The sequence below is a fragment of the Pinus tabuliformis genome, chromosome 2_2 (assembly GCF_031772625.1).
Source record: "Pinus tabuliformis cultivar Carrire ecotype Pingquan chromosome 2_2, CPIR1, whole genome shotgun sequence".
Taxonomy (NCBI): Eukaryota; Viridiplantae; Streptophyta; class Pinopsida; order Pinales; family Pinaceae; genus Pinus; species Pinus tabuliformis.
This window is the reverse complement of record NC_142300.1, coordinates 1,040,725,417-1,040,746,121: the sequence shown is the minus strand read 5'-3', so window position 1 is coordinate 1,040,746,121 and position 20,705 is coordinate 1,040,725,417. Positions and strand designations below refer to the sequence as shown.

The 20,705-nt window shown below is 37.9% G+C and overlaps 1 protein-coding gene across 1 annotated transcript in view; it reads left to right on the top strand.

Moving 5' to 3' along the window:
• Window positions 1-20,705, top strand: part of LOC149196930 (derlin-2.1-like) — a 119,399-nt gene that overhangs the window by 59,922 nt on the left and 38,772 nt on the right. The window lies entirely within an intron of this gene.

The following is a 20,705-nucleotide window of genomic DNA, read 5'->3' as shown; positions in this document are numbered from 1 at the left end:
GCTCTATCTTCTCTTTCTTTCAAATACTCATGAAAGAATGAATTTATCTTTTTTTTCTCTTCTCTTCTCCTTATACTCCCTAAATGACCTTTTTGGTTACCCTAAGATCTAATGGAGAAAATTACAAATAAATTAACACTTTAGGAGAAAAGTACAAATAAATTTGGACACTTTTCCCTAGGCCAAAGGTCAAAGTCTTACGGAACCACTTGTCCTCTGGTACCCAAATTTTAACACTCCCTCTTACCGAGGAAAGTGTTCCTCACCACTCCCATCTTTTCTCTGAAGTAGACATGCTTGCCCCATGGTAAGGCTTTGGTGAAAATGTTCGCTACCTACTCATTTGTGGAAATGTACTCAAGCTTGAGAACTCCCTTTTGGACGTAGTCTCCAATGAAGTGAAGCTTTGACCTGTCATGGAAAATTGGATTCTCCGTGAGTTTTATGCAACTTTGATTATCACAGTAAATTACTGGAGGTCTCAATGCTTGACCAAATAGACCAAACAACATCTTGCGAAGCCATGTGGCCTCACAACTAGCCAAACTAGAAGCCATATACTTTGCCTTAGCTGAGCTCAATGCAATTGATTGTTGTTTCTCGCTGATCCACAACACAACTGCCGAACCCAACCCAAAACAACACCCGGAAGTACTCTTCCTATCTGAAGCACAACCTGCCCAATTTGAATCCGTGTACCCTGCCAGTCTCACTCCATCACCTTGTCTATAATCCAGACCAAAATCCACAGTCCCTTGCAACTAAGGAAGAATGTGTTTTGCAGCCACCCAGTGCACTCTCCTGGGCTCACACATGAACTGACTCATACTGTTAACTGTAAAACATATATCTGGTCGAGTGTTGACCAAATACATTAATTTACCAATCAACTGTTTATATAGAGTAGGATCCACCAACTCGGAATTAGAAGCGTGAAGCTTCTTCCAGTTAGTGATCATAGGTCCAAACCCAAAAAATAATGCATCAAGCCGATATCCTTCATCTCAAACTCTGAAGCAAGATCTCTCTTGCAGCCTTCAATGAGTCTCTCTACACCAGTGATGATCAAGTCATCAACATACAACACCAGAATGAGAGGCTCCTCACCCACCACAATGAAGTATAAGATCAACCTCACTCTTTGTGAAACCCAACTGCTGCAAGTATGTATCAATCCTTGAGTACCAAGCTTTAGGAGCTTGCTTCAGGCCATAGAGTGCCTTTTTCAATCTACATACATGCGACTCCTTCCCATGCACCTCAAAGCCCGCAGTTGCTCAATATAAACCTCCTCCTGAATGAAGCTATTGAGAAATGTGGTCTTCACATCCACCTGGCGGATCTTCCAACCCATCTCTGCTGCAATTGATATAATGGAGTGAATAGATGTATACTGAGCTATGGGAGCGAAGGTCTCCTCATAGTCAACTCCCTTTACTTGTGAGAACCCTCTTGCCACAAATCGAGCCTTGAACTTCTCGACACTGCCATCTGCAACATGCTTTATCGTGTAGAGCCATCTGGAAGTAACAACTGACTTACCTTCAGGCCTCGATGCTACCTCCCAAACATCGTTCTTCATAATAGAAGAATACTCCTCCATCATGGCCTCTCTCTAGAGCTGCTGGCTGGCTTCCTCCTCATAACTAGAAGACTCAGAGTCAACAATGGTTGTTAACAATGCCATGTAACTACAGAACCACTTAGGTGGTTTACTCTCTCTAACCTGTCTCTTTGGCCCAACAACTGATGTGGCCTTGCGCAAGGTATCTTGAAGTCACTTGGGCTTCCGCTTCCTTGAGCATACTTCTCCCACCGGAGTGAAAGAATCCTCATCATCATTAGAAGCCTGAACTTCTGAACACTGCCAACTGACCTCATGCCTGAATTTGTGCCTGTAGATGTTGAAGTACCGTGTGAACTATCCATTAGTGGACTACCCTGTGAACTGCTTTGCGGACTGCCCTACATGTTGCCTGAAGAACCTCCCACCTTACTTTGAGAGCCACTGCTCACTGATGGACCTGACACTGTAATCGATGTACCTCCTGATCCCTGACCATTGGATCCCTGTGACTGACTCAGTTGCTCCTAAGGGTCTGGTGACTCTGGATACTCTAACTCCCGTGACCTCCTGAAAGCTCTCTCCTCCTCGAACTTCACATCCTGCCTGACAACCACTTTCCTCTGCGCAGGAATATAAATTCGTTAAGGTTTCAAGGTTTCTCTATAACCCACAAAGATGCCCTTGTCTGCAGTGGGCTCTAGCTTGGTCCTGTTCTCCTTAGGGACATAGGAATATGTAAGGCACCCAAAGATACGAGAGTGCCCAACATCATGCTTCTTCTCAGAAAAAGCCTCCTCCGGAGTCACATTCCCCAAGGCATGATGTGGACTCCTGTTTTGTAAGTACACAACAGTGTTGCAGGCCTCTGCCCACAAAAATAAAGGCAACCCCTGATCATGAAGCATGGCTTTGGCAACCCCTACAATGGATTTGTTCTTCCTCTACGCAAGCCCATTCTGCTGGGGGTTGTAAGGAATTGCGAACTCCCTCCTAATGCCTGCCTCAGCACAAAAATCAACAAACTCACCAAGGGTATACTCCCCTCCATTGTCTGACATAAGGACCTTGATCTTCCTACTTGTCTGGGTCTCCATAAGAGCTTTGAATTCTTGAAACCGCTTGAAGACCTCACTCTTGGTCTTCAAGAAATAAATTCAGGTCTTCCTGGAGTGGTCATCAATGAATAAAACATAGTACTCATAGCCACTCAAGGATACATGAGACATCTGACTACTCACATCGGTATGAATCAAGTCAAGGATACCGGTTGCTCTGCTGTCATTGCTGGGAAAAGGGGATCTGGCAAACTTCCCCATAGCACATCATTTGCATACATCAAGGTGACCAGAACTGAAATTTGACACACAAGTGGTGATCTCTTGCAATGTACTCAAGGCCCCATGATACATGTGCCCCATCCTGCGGTGCCAAATCTCACACAACTCTGAACTGCTAGATCTGTTGTCGGTTCTGTCTCGGGTGCTGGTACTCAATGCCATCAGGGGCTGGAATGAGAACTTGTACACCTTGGCATGATGCACACCAATCACTCTAGCTAAAGAAGCTCGAGTTCCCCTAGGATATATAAGCACCTGCCCTCTCGTGAACAACACATCACACACTCTATACTCAAGTGCTGAGACGGATATTAGGTTCTTCTTGATTCTAGGCACATATAGAACATCTGAAACTTTCAATGGAGGTTTGGGTTCCCTATCAAAAGTTAATGTCCCCACACCCACTGCTCTAACCCCGCTGTCATCACCAAGTACTACCTCTATATCAATATCATCCTCTGAAAGCTCTGAGAAGTACTCTCTGACTCCTGTCATGTGGCGGGAAGTGCCACTGTCAACATACCAAATGCTAGAAGATGCTTTGCTAGTAGTGAAAAGTGCACACTCCCTTTGAACCTGTACGGTAGGTGATTCTGCACTAGTGGCCTCACAAGCTATGAACCCAAACTCCCGATCAAATCTCTCTGAGAAGCTCTCTATCTTTGCAGAAGCTGCCATGGGTTTGTCTCTCCCTTTCTTGTTCTTCTTCTCCGGACACACAACAACATAGTGTCCCAACTTTTGACAATTCCAACATTTGACTTTGGAACAGTCCTTCTTGATCTGTTGCTTGCCTTTGCCTCCACTGTTGGAAGCTTGTTTCTTTGCTCTGCACTTCTTGCCCCTTGCTAACAATGCCACATTGTCATCCTCCTCCACCTGTTTCGCTGCCCCAAGATGGTTCTTTTTGATCTCATTCTCAATGCAATCATCCCACAACCTCTCCCATCCGGGAAGGTTTTCCCGCGCAACAATGCCATCCACAAAATTCTCCCAAGTTTTGGGAAGGCCATTCAAAGCAATCCTCACCAACTCAGTGGGTGCAATGATTTCACCTACGACTGCCAACTCATCTCTCAGTGAAGTGATCTTTGCGAGGTATGCTGTAGCACTGTCAGTCTTAGCCATTTTAATGGCCTTCAGTTTCTCCTTTAGGACTGTTGACCACTACGTGTCAACGATCCATAACAGTACACCCCTTTTTTTCGCAAAAGGGATAGCGCCTGATCGACATGTCCATGTCGTTCAACTATCATCATCAGCCTAATCATCATGTTATATTGTAAACCCTTTCTACATGTGTAAATTGTAAATAATCTCAACAGATCAGTGTCATGTATGTAATTGTCTAAGTAAACCTGCTTTTCTGGTGACGATCTACATTTCGGGAGGTTTTTTGTCTCACTGATCCATTCTTGGATGGTCGGCAGAGTTTTCTTTCAGCCTTACCCCAAAGCTAGAGTGGATTTTGTCACTAGGATCTTAGGGGAGTCCTAGTGTTCTAGATCGAGTCTATGTAAAAGTGATTTGGGAATAATCCTAACTATCTGGTTAGGTTATTTTATTACAAATTGCTTGGTTTGCTAGATTATGTGTGTCGCAGAATTGGGTGGTCTGTGAGGGTCTTTTGCAAATAGGTTTTCCCCCTTGAGATGTAAAAAATGTGAAATCATGATGTAAAGTGTCTTGAGGGTTGGAAATTTTTTTTATCCCTTCATAGGTTAATTAATTAAATTTTCTGGCCAAAATTAATTAAAATTTTAAGCCAGAAATTTAATTAATTATAGGTCCCAGGTAAATTTAAATTTTCCAAAGGCAAAATTCGTGGGTCCTTTACAAATTAAATTTTAAGAGGTCCAGGGACTAAGGTTAATTGATTATTTTGATAAATTTTAGGCCCTTGGTTCCTGGGGTTAAGTCAAAATCAAAATTTTGAGGAAATTAATTCAAAAATTTAATTTTTGAATTAATTAAAATGCATTTAATTGAAAAATTCGAAATTTCCTCAATAATTAATATTTTGACGAACGAGATTATAAGAAATTTTGATCCTCATCAATGGTCGAGATTATTTTGACAAGGGTCATTCGAACTAGCTGTTGGAAGATTTATCTTTAAATAGGAGGTCAGTTGTCAGTTTGAGATCAGATCTTTTGATTGTGTACTTAAGCAAAAAGTTCTCTTGTAATCTTTTTATGAGCAATAAAGAAAGACTTTGGGGTTAATTTCTGCTAGTGTTATTCTTCGTGGAAATAGTGTAAGATGTGTCATTTTCATGCATAGATTTCTTTTTAGCCATTGATGATAACTTTCTGAAGAGTGATTTGAGTACAGGTATCTTGTTCAGTCGCTGGGGTTTGAATGATAATTTAAGTCTTGAATATAATAGTAGGTATCTCTATTTATCTGAATTTTATTATCGTTTTCTCGCTCTATGTTGATGGTTAAATTGAGTTTTGCAGGAAATCCTTGATTATTAGATCATCGGGCTTTCAAGGAAGTTCTCAGCTGGACGAACGAACTCCCGATCTGTGTTTTCTGAAGAGCCTTGTTTTAATTTGATCCCGGGCTTATCATAATATATATTTTTTATGGGTGATGCATGAAGGGTTTTGAGCTCGGTACCTCTAAAATTCAAGAAAAAAAATTTAATCTTTTCTGTGCTAAATTGATAGATCTCGCTGTTGAGAGCCTCAGATTACTAGATTTGGGAGAAGAGTTGGACTCATACTCTCTAGATCCAATAGATCTGTCATTCATGTACATAGATCTGTAATTATTTTCAGCTTTCTAACTTGGTTTTTCTGGGTTTTAGTTTTTTTTGGGTCATTGTATATATCGTTTGGGTGTTTCTTGTTGTCCTGTAGTTGTAGATCTGAAGCTGAAAGCCGTGTAGAGTCCAGATCTAGGCCCTGGAGGTAAGATCTGTATCTCTAGGGTTTGTTAAAATCGTTTTCCAGGGATATTATTTGGGCATTTTGCAGTCCAGGGTTTAAATTTAATAATTTTTTTATTTTTATTTTTATTTTTTTATTTTATCTTAATTTGGAAAATTTTGTAAGGGTTTCAAAGAAATCTGAAGCAGAAAGATTGAAATTTTTTATTAAGATTTCTGGAAAGTTTTGAGGGGTTTCTGGGCCATCTGTTTGCTGCTGCCTGGGGTTTTCAATTTTTGTTGCAGGAAAATTTCGAAATTTTTGGGCAAACTATGTAAAACTCTTGCTGTTCTCATACCCATCCTCTCTTCTACACCTGCCATATACATGCAAAAACCCTTGCGGTTTTTCGCATCGATCAACCTTGCAAGCAGCTCCATCATTTGGCTCCCATCGTTGCACCTTCAACCCCACTGTCTGGCCTTTGCTCCCGCGTATTGTCTCCACGCTGCCATACCCTGACGCGTTCATCCCCGTGGCTCCCCTCAGCTCCGTCCAGAACCTTTCCCTTCCACGCATTCTCTGCTCCAAACCTGCATTCCTTCCGCTGCCCTTTCCTTGCATTCCGTCCTCCATCGATTTTTGCTGCATGCTATCTGCAGCAAACCCTTCCTCCTCTTGCTGCTTCGACCACCAGCGTGCTGCCATCCCTCCTACGCTGCTACAGCTCCCTAATCCGCAACTATCCATAGCCATTCCTCCGTCCAGCTCTTTTCTCTCTACACAACTTATAGCTCCCACGCTACTCAGTCAAATCCCTGTCAGATCCGCACCAAAACCCTTTCCCTAACCCGCAGCTCTATTTGCTTCCTGTCGAGTTCCTCTTCCATCCGTCGACCTACAAAAATGTCCTGCATATTCTCTCTTCTGCCGTTAGTACTTGTAGCTGCATAAAACATAAGAGACATTCCACCTTTTTTTATTATATGCGTTTAGGTTAGGGTGTATATAATTTTTTTAGTTTCATTTGTATATATTGGTTAGGCCCTTTTGATTTTTGATTTTTGATTTTTTGATTTTTAGGTTTGCTCATTAAAAATTAAAATTTCTAAGAAAAAAACGATTTTGATTTTCACTTTTAACTTTATTTGTTTTCATTTCAATTTTATTTTGTAATTTATGATTTTTTATTTTTTGATTTAAGATTATAAACTTAAAAAAATCTAAAATCTTAAAATTTTTTCTAAAAAAATCCTAAAATATTTAAAAGTTACAAAGTTTAAAGAAATCTAAAATCTAAAATTTTAAACATAAAAAACTAAAAAAATAAAGAAGAAGAAGAAGAAGGGGCTTCATTTTCATTTTTAATTTGACTTTGAGATATCCTAAAGTTTTAAATCGAAATAAATTTCACATTTAAAGGTTTTAAATTTTTCATGTGGCCTCCCCATTAATTTTTTTTTTAAATTATTAAATCTTTTTTGAGTTATTTTGGTCGCATTTAGTCTTGCTAGGCACATCGAAAAGTTTTCCTAAAGACTAATCAAATATGTCAAGGATAAAATCTAAAGGAGAATTTTGTGGTATTAGCATTTCTTTCTCTTTATAGTTAAATGTGCTTAAATTTTTATATCTAAAGATTAACTATAGGAAAGTGGTAAATTTTCCTAGATTTGGGTCAATAAGCATACATCTTTTAATTATAGAATTGAAATGGGTTAGCATTTTAAATTTCATGGTTGTTTAATGTATTAGAATCTCTTGAAATTTGATTGCTAGGACATCGTATATCTGTTGAATATCTTGCATCTATCTATCGTCATTGCTTGGATTATTTAATGCTCGTTACATGCTAGACATTTTACAAATGCTTTCAAGTGATTGTTAAAGAATCTTGTCATGGAACTATAATAGATTGCATACCTCTGTTTCCTAAGCTGAATATTTGTGAAAATCTGTTGACATTGATATCGAATTGCAAAGAAGTTTTGTTCTCTTTGAGCTATAATTGTATCAGGAAGATTTTGAAATAAGCTGGTGTTTTAATTGTAATCGTAGTCACCAGATACGCCGAATTTGAAGCATTAAATTCAAAATTCGGCGTTTTTCAAGGGAAAACGAACATATTCGGCGTTTTTCAAGGGAAATTCGACGATTTGCAGACCTTGCAAGGGTTGGTCACCAAGTATCAAGCATTAAACATCACTTTTTTGTGGTCAAATCTCCAAATTTTCATTCCCTAGCTCTGCTAGTTATTTCTCTATAAGGCTGATCTGTTATTGGCATGTGTATGTGGGCTAACAAACTGTGGTTGCAGTAGTCATAAAGGTTTGATATTTGGTTTTGAGCTAACAATTGGTGAGTGCAGCTATTGAAAAATTGATCTATTCTGATATAAAATTTGATATTAAGTATTTAATAGTCTGATTATAAGGATAATTATGATAAAATTCACTACATACCATTTCTCATATGCATATGATATATCTATCTTTAATATACATTTTTTTTTTCGAATTTCTATATGTCGAATTTTATCGACAAAATTTGAGTTGCCGAACTTTATTCGAATTTCATGGTCCTCGAACTCGAACTCGAACTCGAACCTGGTGACTAAGATTGTAATATCTTCAAGAGTTTATCTTTTAAGTCTTCATCCATAAAGCGAGCATTTCATTTGGGTAATTAAGGGCCTTTTTGACATAAGTGTTCCCCATTTGCGAGTCTAACTTCATCTCATCTTCTGGTGCATTTGCGTATAAGTTAACTTTGCATAGATAAAATTTACTTCCAAGCATAAGCTTGGTCGATAGACAGATAGATCTCCATCCGTCTTTTCTTAAGAAACCTATTTTAATAGTACTTAAAAGGTGACTTTGCAGTCTTCAGAGCCACAGTTCTCTGTAGCGTTGGAGGCACCGGGTATGTTAGAAGTTCAGGAGAGATATCGTTAATCACATCTTACCGTGCTTCTCCTGATCTTATCTCCACCAATTACTACGAAATCAGGCTCGACACAGAAAGGATTGAAGGATTCACAATCTAAGTAGGCATTTAACTAAAATTAACCAAGATTCTTGCATCTCACATTAGTTTTAGGATCTGCATTTCATATAAGATAGTCATTCATCTAAGCAGCAGTTGCTAATCGAATACTTGATCTTAATTTCCCTAGCAAGATCGTTGACTCCGTAAGGCACTGGTATCAATCGTTTAAAATCTGATCAAATCCTAAGTCTTGCTAAATCTTAGTGAAGTACTTGATCGCCTTGCTGTGTCTCCCGAACTGGTTGGTTCCCAACTAGTTTTTCTTCATTCCATTTTTCCATAGGGTCTATCCCCTTAGCCTGTTGTAGGGAGTCAACGTAAACGGAGAGATTGGGGATCGGGGTGACAACCCTCGATCTGAGCGTTGTCGTGGTGCCTAGACATTCTGTGCGACAACATTTTTGGCGCCGTTGTCGGGGATAGAGTTTTTCTGTCCTTGCTTTCTCGACATTTCATCATTTCAATCATCTCATTTTTTCTGACATTCATTAGCCTGCCAAGCAGCACAACATTCCTTGGCGTCATTTGATCTTTTCATTGCCCTATCTTTTGTCACCTCATTAATCGTTTCATCTGCACCTTTAGCACCTGGATTTTTCGGTACGTTTCTTATTTCGGTGGCGACTAAACTTCTTACATTTTTTTATTTCTCAGACAAGAAGTCCTCCCTTATATCTGGTTGTTTGTTGCCTTTTGGATCCTAGAGTTAAATTCATGTTCAAGTGGTGACTCCACTTCTTTCATTTCTTACGAGAATTTCTACTAGAAGTTCACTTCTTGTGGATCTCTCGATTTTCTTGAACAAGGGTCTCTCTCTATCATCCATTTGGTCCCTCATTATTCCTTTAGGCAATTCATCATGGATGATTCGTTTACCCTGTGTCATTTTACTGATGTTCTCCATGATATTCCGGAAGTGGCCATTCATAAATTGTCTTTGTTCTCGGGTGGTGATTTAGTCGCTGTTAGAAAGCATCTATGCAGGTTTACTCATACAATGCTCATATATTGTAGTTCTCCCCAGTATGATCATGAAGATGTCAAAATGCATCTATTTTCCTTTTCTTTATAGGGTAATGCTTTGAATTAGTTTAATAATTGTCTTGAAGATTCTTTCGCTTCTTTACAAGACATTGTCAATGCTTTTAAAGATAGATATGGTTATCAAGGTAGCTCGCCTTGTGCCCCTAAAATTATGCAATAGAATGAAAGTGATCTTGTGAAGGATCCAGCTGTCGATGAAAGATTTCAAGACAATTCTCCATATCAGAATGTGCCATCCACTTGTACTGTTGCAGATCAAAAATTGATTATGTCAAGGATATGAGAACTTTATACACCCACCTGGAAAAACGTGATAAGGAGATGGAAATCATGAAAATTAAACACTTTGATCATGTAACCGACATGCAAAGTTAGCATGCTAAGGAAATGGAAACCGTGAAAACTAATCATGACAAGGAAATTAATTCTATGCAAAACAAGTTATTAGCCCTAGAGGAAAATATGACGATCATGGAATTCAATCATTCAAATCAAGTGACTGCCATGGCAGCAAGTTATTAGGAAGAAATAAGTTCGATTCAGAACAAGTTGTCAACTATGGATGAAGAAATGACCATCATGAGATTCGATTATAATAATCAACAGGGAAATCATAAGAAAGAGATAGACTATATGCAAAACTGTTTCTTGGGCATGATAGCAAAAAATGATAAAACTATAAAGGACATGGAAGTTGGTCAAATATCTCTTCAGAATAGATTATTGGCCATAGAATAAAAGCAGGTACCATGTGTCATAAATACAAATGGAATACATATCATCGAGATTAAATTAAAAATAATGGAAGTTAATCATTCTAATCAGATGTCCATTATTCAGAATCAAATAAAGGCTATGCAAGCTAATTATGTCACTCGGCAAGAAAGATTCATGAAAATTGAACTCAATCAAGCGGAGTTAATAGTAAGACATGCCAGAGAAATGGGTTCATCACATAAAAAACTGGAAGAGAGGAAATCACAGGTCCCATCTTGTTGTGAATATCCGGAGAAAAAGGCTAACTCCATTAACAAAGATTTAACTAAGAATGACATGATCAAAGAAGAAATAAAAAAGGGTCAAGTTATAACTCATGATACCTGTGTGACTGATCCATCATCCTTGACAGAGCAGATGCAGAATGAAGAAAGACATGTCATGCATATCATACATGCTTCATCTGAGAATTTTGAAGCAGAATGTTCCACGTCACCAATGATACAGTCTGCCACAAAGAAAAAAGGCAAGAGAAAGAGAATGAGAAAGCGATTTGATGCATCATATGGTCGCGAACAACTTGATTTTCGGATAGAAAAAAGTCCTACCGTATGCAGAATTGGACATGACACATTCGACAAATAGCGGACAGATTTGCCTGAAAGCAGGCAAATGTTCAATATGCACTATATTGAACGCATCTGATGCCATGGGGCATCTTTGTATTGTATTTTTAACCTCATGCCCTATTATTTCAATATTTCATTTTGTAGTTATATTTGTGTTTTTCATGTTATTAAATTAGTTAATAAATGAAGAGCTTATATATTGCCTGTGCTTAACATTATATGATGATTTCTTGGATGGACGCTACTTATGTTGTACTGTGTGTTGCGTGGATGCAGATCCTGGATTCTCACATTCCTCCGTTGTAGCAACGTGTCTTCAAGTAGAGCCAGATGTTGACCACTACGTGTCAACGATTCATAGTAGTACACCCCCTTTTTTCGCAAAAGGGACAGCGTCTGATCGATGTGTCTATGCCGTTCAACTATCATCATCATCATGATCATCATGCTATATTGTAAACCCTTTCTGCATGTGCAAATTGTAAATAATATCAACAGATCCGTGTTGCGTATGTAATTGCCTAGGTAAACCTACTTTTCCGGTGACGATCTACATTTCGGGAGTTTTTTTGTCTCATCGATCTATTCTCGGATGGTTGACAGAGTTCCATTCAGCCTTACCCCAAAGTCAGAGTGGATTTTGTCACTAGGATCTTAGGGGAGTCCTAGTGTTCTAGATTGAGTCTATGTAAAAGTGATTTGGGAATAATCCTAACTATTTGGTTAGGTTATTTTATTACAAATTGCTTGGTTTGTTGGATTATATTTGTGTCGCAAAATTGGGTAGTCTGTGAGGGTCTTTTGCAAATGGGTTTTCTCCCTTGAGATGTGAAATCATGATGTAAAGTGTCTTGAGGGTTGGAAAAATAATTTATCCCCTCATAGGTTAATTAATTAAATTTTCTGGCCAAAATTAATTAAAATCCTAAACCAGAAATTTAAATAATTATAGGTCCTAGCTAAATTTAATTTTTCCAAAGGCAAAATTCGTGGGTCCTTTAAAAATTAAATTATAAGAGGTCCAGGGACTAAGGTTAATTGATTATTTTGCTAAATTTTAGGCCCTTGGTCCCTGGGGTTAAGTCAAAATCAAAATTTTGAGGAAATTAATTCAAAAATTTAATTTTTGAATTAATTAAAATGCATTTAATTGAAAAATTCGAAATTTTCTCAATAATTAATATTTCGACGGATGAGATTAAAAGAAATTTTGATCCTCATCAACAGGCGAGATTATTTTGACAAGGATCACTCGAATTAGCTGTTGGAAGATTTATCTTTAAATAGGAGGTCAGTTGTTAGTTTGAGATCGGATCTTTTGATCGTGTACTAAGCGAAAAGCTCTCTTGTAATCTTTTTATGAGCAATAAAGAAAGACTTTGGGGTTAATTTCTGCTGGTGTTATTTTTCGTGGAAATACTGTAAGGTATGTCATTTTCATGCATATATTTCTTTTTAGCCATTGATGATAGCTTTCTGAAGAGTGATTTGAGTACACATGGATCTTGCTTAGTCGCTGGGGTTTGAATGATAATTTAAGTCTTGAATATAATAGCAGGTATCTCTATTTATTTGAATTATATTATCATTTTCTTGCTCTATGTTGACGGTTAAATTGTGTTTTGCAGGAAGTCCTTGATTATTAGATCATCGGACGTTCGGGGAAGTTCTCGGCTGAACTAGCCAACTCCTGATCCGTGTTTTTTGAAGAGCCCTTTTTTAATTTGATCCCGGGCTTATCATAAAATATATTTTTTATGGGTGATGTATGAAGGGTTTTGAGCTCAGTACCTCCTTTAAAATTAAAAAAAAAGAGTTAAATCTTTTCTTTGCTAAATCGATAGATCTAGTTGTTGAGAGCCCCAGATTACCAGATCTGGGAGCGGAGTTGGACTCACACTCCTTAGATCTGATAGATCTGTCATTCATGTACATAGATTTGTAACTATTTTCAGTTTTCTAACTTGGGTTTTCTGGGTTTTAGTTTTTTTGGGTCATTGTATATATGGTTTGGGTGTTTCTTGTTGTCCTGTAGTTGCAGGTCTGAAGCTGAAAGCTGTGTAGAGTCCAGATCTAGTCCTTGGAGGGTAAGATCTGGATCTCTGGGGTTCGTTAAAATCGTTTTCCAGGGATATTATTTGGACATTTTGCAGTCCAGGGTTTAAATATAATAATTTTTTTAATCTGGAAAATTTTATAAGGGTTTCAAAGAAATCTGAAGCAGAAGGATTTAAAATTTTTATTAAGATTTCTGGAAAGTTTTGAGGGGTTTCTGGGCCACTTGTCTGTTGTTGCCTGGGGTTTTCATTTTTTTGGTCGGAAAATTACGAAATTTTTGGGAAAATTGTGGAAAACCCTCACTGTTTTTGCCACCCATCAGATCCTCCCTCTTTGCTACACGCAACTCCCTGCCATATACCTGCGAAAACCCTTGCGGTTTGCAGCATCGATCAACCCGCAAGCAGCTCCATCATCTGGCTCCCATCGTTGCACCTTCAACCCCACTGTCCGACCTTTGCTCCTGCGTATTGTCTCCACGCTGCCATACCCTCACGCGTTCATCCCTGTGGCTCCCCTCAGCTCCCTCCAGAACCTTTCCCTTCCACGCATTCTCTGCTCCAAACCTGCATTCCTTCCACTGCCCTTTCCTTGCATTTTGTCCTTCATCGATTTTTGCTGCATGCTATCCGCAGCAAACCCTTCCTCCTCTTGCTGCTTCGACCACCAGCGTGCTGCCATCCCTCCTACGTTGCTACAACTCCCTAATCCACAGCTATCCATAGCCATTCCTCCGTCCAACTCTTTTCTCTCTACACAACTCATAGCTTCCACCCTGCTCAGTCAAATCCCTGTCAGATCCGCACCAAAACCCTTTCCCTAACCCGCAACTCTATCTGCTTCCCGTCGAGTTCCTCCTCCATCCGTCGACCTGCAAAAAATCCTGCATATTCCCTCTTTCGCCGTCAGTACTTGCAGCTGCAAAAAACATAGGAGACATTCCACCTTTTTTTATTTTTTTATTATATGCGTTTGGTTTAGTTTTAGGTTAGGGTGTATATAAATTTTTTAGTTTCATTTGTATATAATGGTTAGGCCCTTTCAATTTTTTTTTAATTTTTAGGTTTGTCTCATTAAAAATTAAAATTTCTAAGAAAAAACGATTTTGATTTTCACTTTAACTTGATTTGTTTTCATTTCAATTTTATTCTGTAATTTATGATTTTTTATTTTTTGATTTGAAGACTATAAACTTTAAAAAATCTAAAATCTTAAAAAAAGTTCTAAAAAAATCCTAAAATATTTAAAAGTCACAAAATTTTAAAAAATCTAAAATCTAAAATTAAAAAAAAAGTTCTAAACATAAAAAACTAAAAAAGAAGAAGAAGGGGCTTCATTTTCATTTTTAATGTGACTTTGAGATATCCTAAAGTTTTAAATCGAAATAAATTTCACATTTAAAGGTTTTAAATTTTTTATGTGGCCTTATTAAATCTTTTTTGATTTATTTTGGTCAGATTTAGTCTTGCTAGGCACATCAAAAAGTTTTCCTAAAGACTAATCAAATTTGTCAAGGATAAAATATAAAGGAGAATTTTGTGGTATTAGCATTTCATTCTCTCTATAGTTAAATGTGCTTAAATTTTTATATCTAAAGATTAACTATATGAAAGTGGTAAATTTTCCTAGGTTTGGGTCAATAAGCATACATCTTTTAATTCTAGGATCGAAATTGGTTAGCATTTTAAATTTCATGTTTGTTTAAAGTATTAGAATCTCTTGAAATTTGATTGCTAGGACATTGTACATCTGTTGAATATCTTCCATCTATCTATCGTCATTGCTTGGATTATTTAATGCTTGTTACATGCTAGACATTTTACAAATGCTTTCAAGTGATTGTTAAAGAATCTTGTCACAGAACTATAATAGATTGCATACCTCTGTTTCCTAAGCTGAATATTTGTGAAAATCTGTTGACATTGATATCGAATTGCAAAGTAGTTTTGTTCTCTTTGAGCTATAACTGTATCAGGAAGATTTTGAAATAAGCTGGTGTTTTAATTGTAATATCTTCAAGAGTTTACCTTTTAAGTCTTCATCCATAAAAGCGAGCATTTCATTTGGTTAATTGAGGGCTTTTTGCGACATAAGTGTTTCCTCATTCTCGAGTCTATCTTCATCTCATCTTCCGGTGCATTTGCATATAATTAACTTTGCATAGATAAAATTTATTTCCAAGCATAAGCTTGGTCAATAGACAGATAGATCTCCATCCGTCTTTTCTTGAGAAGCCTATTTTAATAGTACTTAAAACGATGACCTTGTAGTCGTCAAAGCCAGAGTTCTCTGCATCGCCGGAGGCACCAGGTATGTTAGAAGTTCAGGAGAGGTATCATTAATCACACCTTAGTGTGCTTCTCTTGATCTTCTCTCTGCCAATTACTACGAAATTAGGCTCAACACAGAAAGGATTGAAGGATTCACAATCTAAGTAGGCATTTAACTAAAATTAATCAAGATTCTTGCATCTCACATTAATTTTAGGATCTGCATTTCATATAAGATAGTTATTCATCTAAGCAGCAATTGCTAATTGATTACTTGATCTGAATTTCCCTAGCAAGATCGTCAACTCCATAAGGCACTGGTATCAATCGTTTAAAATCTAATCAAATCCTAAGTCTTGCTAAATCTTAATCAAGTACTTGATCGCCTCGCTGTGTCTCCGGAACTGGTTGGCTCCCAACTAGTTCTTCTTCATTCCATTTTTCTATAGGGTCTACCCCTCTTAGCCTGTTGTAGGGAGACAACTTAAACGGAGAGATTAGGGATCATGGTGACAGCCCCCAATCTGAGCATTGTCGCGGTGCCTAGACATTCTGTGCGACAACAAGGACCATTTTTCTGTTTCATTTGAGCCCTGGTAAAGACTGGTTAAGGTTGTTCACATATTATGTGCATAAGTCTTTCCTCTCACATGAGGAATGACATGATCTTTGACTCCTTCCAGAATCAATCTTTTTGCCTTAGCATTCTTTTTGTTAAACTCTGCCAACTATACAGGGTCAGCAGGGATTGCTACTGGGTTCTGTGTGGTATTTACCATAATGCTCCAGACTTCTGCTTCTTCAAAGATGCTCTGGATTCTCTCCTTCCATGCACTGTAGTTGTTCAGCCCATCCAACCTGTCTTCAACTCTCAAACCAAAGACATGTTTCATTGTCCTACCAAAATGAAATTTTCAAATTTGTGGTAAAGGTTTCTGTTTTCTTTGCAAAAATCAGCTTGCTGTAGTTTTCACTTTGCTGTCCCAAGCTGCACTTTTCAGCCAACCAAGCTCCGATACCATGAAGAATTTCAACCCCCACTCCGGTTATCAGTTTTTCTTATCACTCCATGCATTTAGTTTTAAATCCAAGCATGATAAAAATTCTAAAATATGGAAATGACAATATTTGCTAAAAACAAAAATTTAGAGATTTTACAGTTGTTGGAATTGTAGAAATAAAACACAACGAAATTATGACAGCCATACAGAAAATAACACAGTGATTTTTGGTCAATGTGACCCTAGAAAAACCCCCCTACAACTCTTGGGGAAAACTAGTTTGAGAGCTTTTCTTTATTTTTGAATATGCTTTTACAGAGAAACTGAAATACATAGTAAAAATTCCAGCAACCACAAATTACAATTTATCTTGATTTTCGTGCTTGAACTCCGCCTCGAAAAACGTGCCAAATAGAAAATTGCCAAAACATAATTTTTTCTAGCAATAAAACAACATTAAATGCTCTACGGCCCATTGTTTTAAAACCCGGCCGGCTCGGAACTGACTCGGCCGAGTTGGTCCGAGCCGGTAAAAAAAATTTCAACTCGACCTCTAGACCGATTCGGCCAACCGGGTTAATGCCGAGCTGGCTCGGTATTAACCCAGCCAGCTCGACCGAGTCCGTATCAAGCCGGCCGGGTCACAGACAGTGCCCAGTGAACCCCCCAAAAACACAATTTTTTTTATATTTTTTAATGTTTTTTTCTGAGTGTGGGGGACCCCTGGGCTTTTCTGTTTGACTCATGGGTTTGCTTGTCTGACTTTGATCCCTAGTATTGATATGCTATTCATGGTAATGCTAAATTCTTAAAGTAAAAGTGACATTCTCCTTAATCTTCATTTTCATCCTTCTATTTAAATTTTTAACATTACCATGAAATGACTCAGGATGTTTGAGAGTGGTTCCGACCTCATTGGATTTCATATGGAGAAAGTAGAATTTTAGATTTCATTCAAAATCCAGCAGACTTACCAGTTTTTCAGGATTTCAGGATTGGGGGATTGCAATGTTTCCATTGAATTTTGTCATGTATTAGGGTATGGAACTCTTATTTAATCAAGAGAACCAATCCCTCTATGTACCTTGATGTTAGTGACATTGGTTGTCGAACTCCTCCGGGATTCGCTCCCAAATTGGGAGCTTCTGAAAATGTCGCTCCCACTCTCGTTTTCGCTCCTGCTCCGCGCTTTCGCTCTTGCTCCCAAGTAACACTGAGCTAGATGATGTTGGCAACTCTAGCAGTAGCCTGTAGTACTGGTCACAAAGTTTTGTTGTAAAGGCCATTTCTAGCTTCCTTGGTTATGTGCTTTTGTTTTGATCTCTATATCATCATCGTGTATGTGTTGGACAGTGCACTGGGTGCCATTTTGATATAATGGATATATTCATGAGCTTACTTTGATCATATGTTGTCTTCTATCTATATTCTAATGCTGTGTGTTTGGAAACATGAATGAAAATCTTTAAAATTATGTGTTTTTATAAAAAATAATATTTAATGTATTTTTTACAACGACCGAGTCACTGAAATCGAGTTGGCCGAGTCGATATCGAGTCAGAGTTTTAAAACATTGGTACGGCCTGCCTCGAAAATTGTGCATGAAACCTGATGTACAAACTGTACGGACCATACAGATTGGAGCAGTACGACTACCTCGAAAACTGTGTCCAAAACTTGCCTCAAAATTTGTGCCATTGCTGCTGCCCCTCTTCCTCGATTTCTGTGCCTTTTCTTGCTGTACGGTTTTGCCTTGGGATGCATGCCAATAAATGCTGTTGCCTAGATTTGCTGAAATGTCTTCTTGCTGCTCTCCTTCACTTCCTCATTGCTCAAAAATTTTCTCCTTGCTCTTTCTTCTAATGCTCATGAAAGAATGAAATGATCTTTTTTTTTTATTTCTCCTCTTCTCCTTATACTCTCTAAATGACCTTTTGGGTTACCCTAAGATCTAATGGCTGAGATTCATTTAGATCTAGGGATGAGAGTAAATGTGCATTTAATTCTCACTTTCTATTTTTTAACTAACCCACTTAAATAAAGACCCACTTAGCTTTTCATTTCCATAGTCACTTTTTTACTTTCTAATTCTTCATTGACTTTAATAAAGTCACCTTTAAATTAGAATGTAACTTTACCACTTAAAAAGTCACTTTTAAATTAAATTGACTTTACCACTTATAAAGTCACTTTAGGAGAAAAGTACAAATAAATTTAGACACTTTTCCCTAAGCCAAAGATCAAAGCCTTGGGGAACCACTTGTCCTCTGGTACCCAAATTTTAACATCATGCGCATGTATGGTTGGGTCCTCATTTCAGCAGGTCAGCCGAGGCACCATGCATTTGACTCCATTGCCACTAGACATGCATAGTGGTCTACAGGTTGGAATTTTTCAGAGATCATTTATTTATATGTGCAGAGATTCTTAGATTCTTGACACCCCACAAGGGGCTGTTGTACCCTTAAGTTGCCATTGTTAACCCTCACATTTGCTTGTGCAGTTGGAGGGTTAAGAGCTAGCTAGCTTTCGTTAAGGTTGTAGTTAGAGACAATTGTCAAAGAGATTAGAGACAGGTTTTCCAGGGATCAGAGTCCATTTTCAGATGCAGAGCCATTTCAGAGGCATATTCATTAATTTTGGGCAAAATTGCTATTTTTAGTAGCTTTTTAAATTTCTGGGAGCCCAATTCAAAGGTTTGCATGTCAGAGATGATCACGTATTTTTGTTTCTTGTGAGCTCATGATGTTGATGAGCTTTTTTGGGTGACATGAATGATATTGCTATTTTTAGTACTTAGGGTTTCAAGGCTCATGATGATTTTAAGCATATATTTGGATACCTTGCAGAAAATGAAATTCGACGAGCTTGATTTCATTGATATGTGAGATGCTGCTGTTTTTAGGTGTGCTATATTTGAAAGTGATCTCCTAGTAGTTCCCTACATTTTTCGTCTTTCCTATTTTTTGGGAGTCAAACTGCTATGTTTGGTAGTACTATTATTATTGGCAGGTTAGGCTGCCTTCTCTTGGTTCTGGTGTGACACATGGTAGCCTCATTTCCTCAGGGAAACCCTACGTGCCTTCTTTGGTAAATTTGACAATTGGCTAAAAAATTGGTTGCATGCTTTAGTTCTATTTTCAGTCGATGACTTGTCATTTACTTTTGGCCAGGGAGGACGCCTCACTTGAATATCTAATTTTTACTAATTTATTGGGAAATAATTATTTTTAGAGGGTGAATTTCTTGATTATTGTGCATGAGGGAGGAAAAATTATTATTTGAAATAGGCTGCCGATTTCGAAGTTTTATTTGAGAGGAAAAAAAGTCACTTGTCTTGAGTAAACAGTATGAATTATTTATGGCATTTGGGGGAGTGCATCAGTGAGTTATTTAGGGAGAAGGTCGATCCCCTCCTTAGTGGCTGTTATGTGGTTACTTCAACAGTTCACTTCACTAATTACAGCCACCTAACTGCCTACGTTATTTTGCATGAGCAGGCTGCCTCCTTTGCTGGGAGTTTAGGGAGTTATAAAAGCAGGGAAAATGGCATTGTTTAGGCAGAGATTTACAGTGAGCAGACAACCTTTTTTCTTCCATGTCCTTTTTTATAGCTCCCTACACTCTGTGCAGAGCATAATATTGCAGCCAGTCTTGTATTTTGTCTATATGATGCATACAATCTTTTGATTAATACAATGATAGAGTTTGACAATGCATATTCTTTGCACTTTTCCAATTCAATGTTTCAATCATCTTGTTTTGTGCAGTGGTGTGGGTGGCCCAAGTGCCTTTACTTTGATTGTATTGATCATTTAAAGCACACATTCACCTTATTTCCTTTTTTCATTTTCAGTGGCATGAATTGGAATTCTATTATATTATTTAATTATAAATATCTTATGTCCTTTTGTTGCTTGCATGTATATCAAGGGCAATTATTTTATGTATGATCTTTCACACTAATTATGCAGATTTCTGTAAGTGATTGATAGTGCATGAACATTAGGGATGCCCCCCATTACTGAAAAAGCACAAATCCAATTTGAATGCAGGAGAAATTAGTGGTGACCTTGGGCTAATTAGTTGTTGCTTAGGTTTGCATGGAGTAGATCTGAGTGATAATAGATACCGAACTTTCTGTGTGAAGTTCTCTGA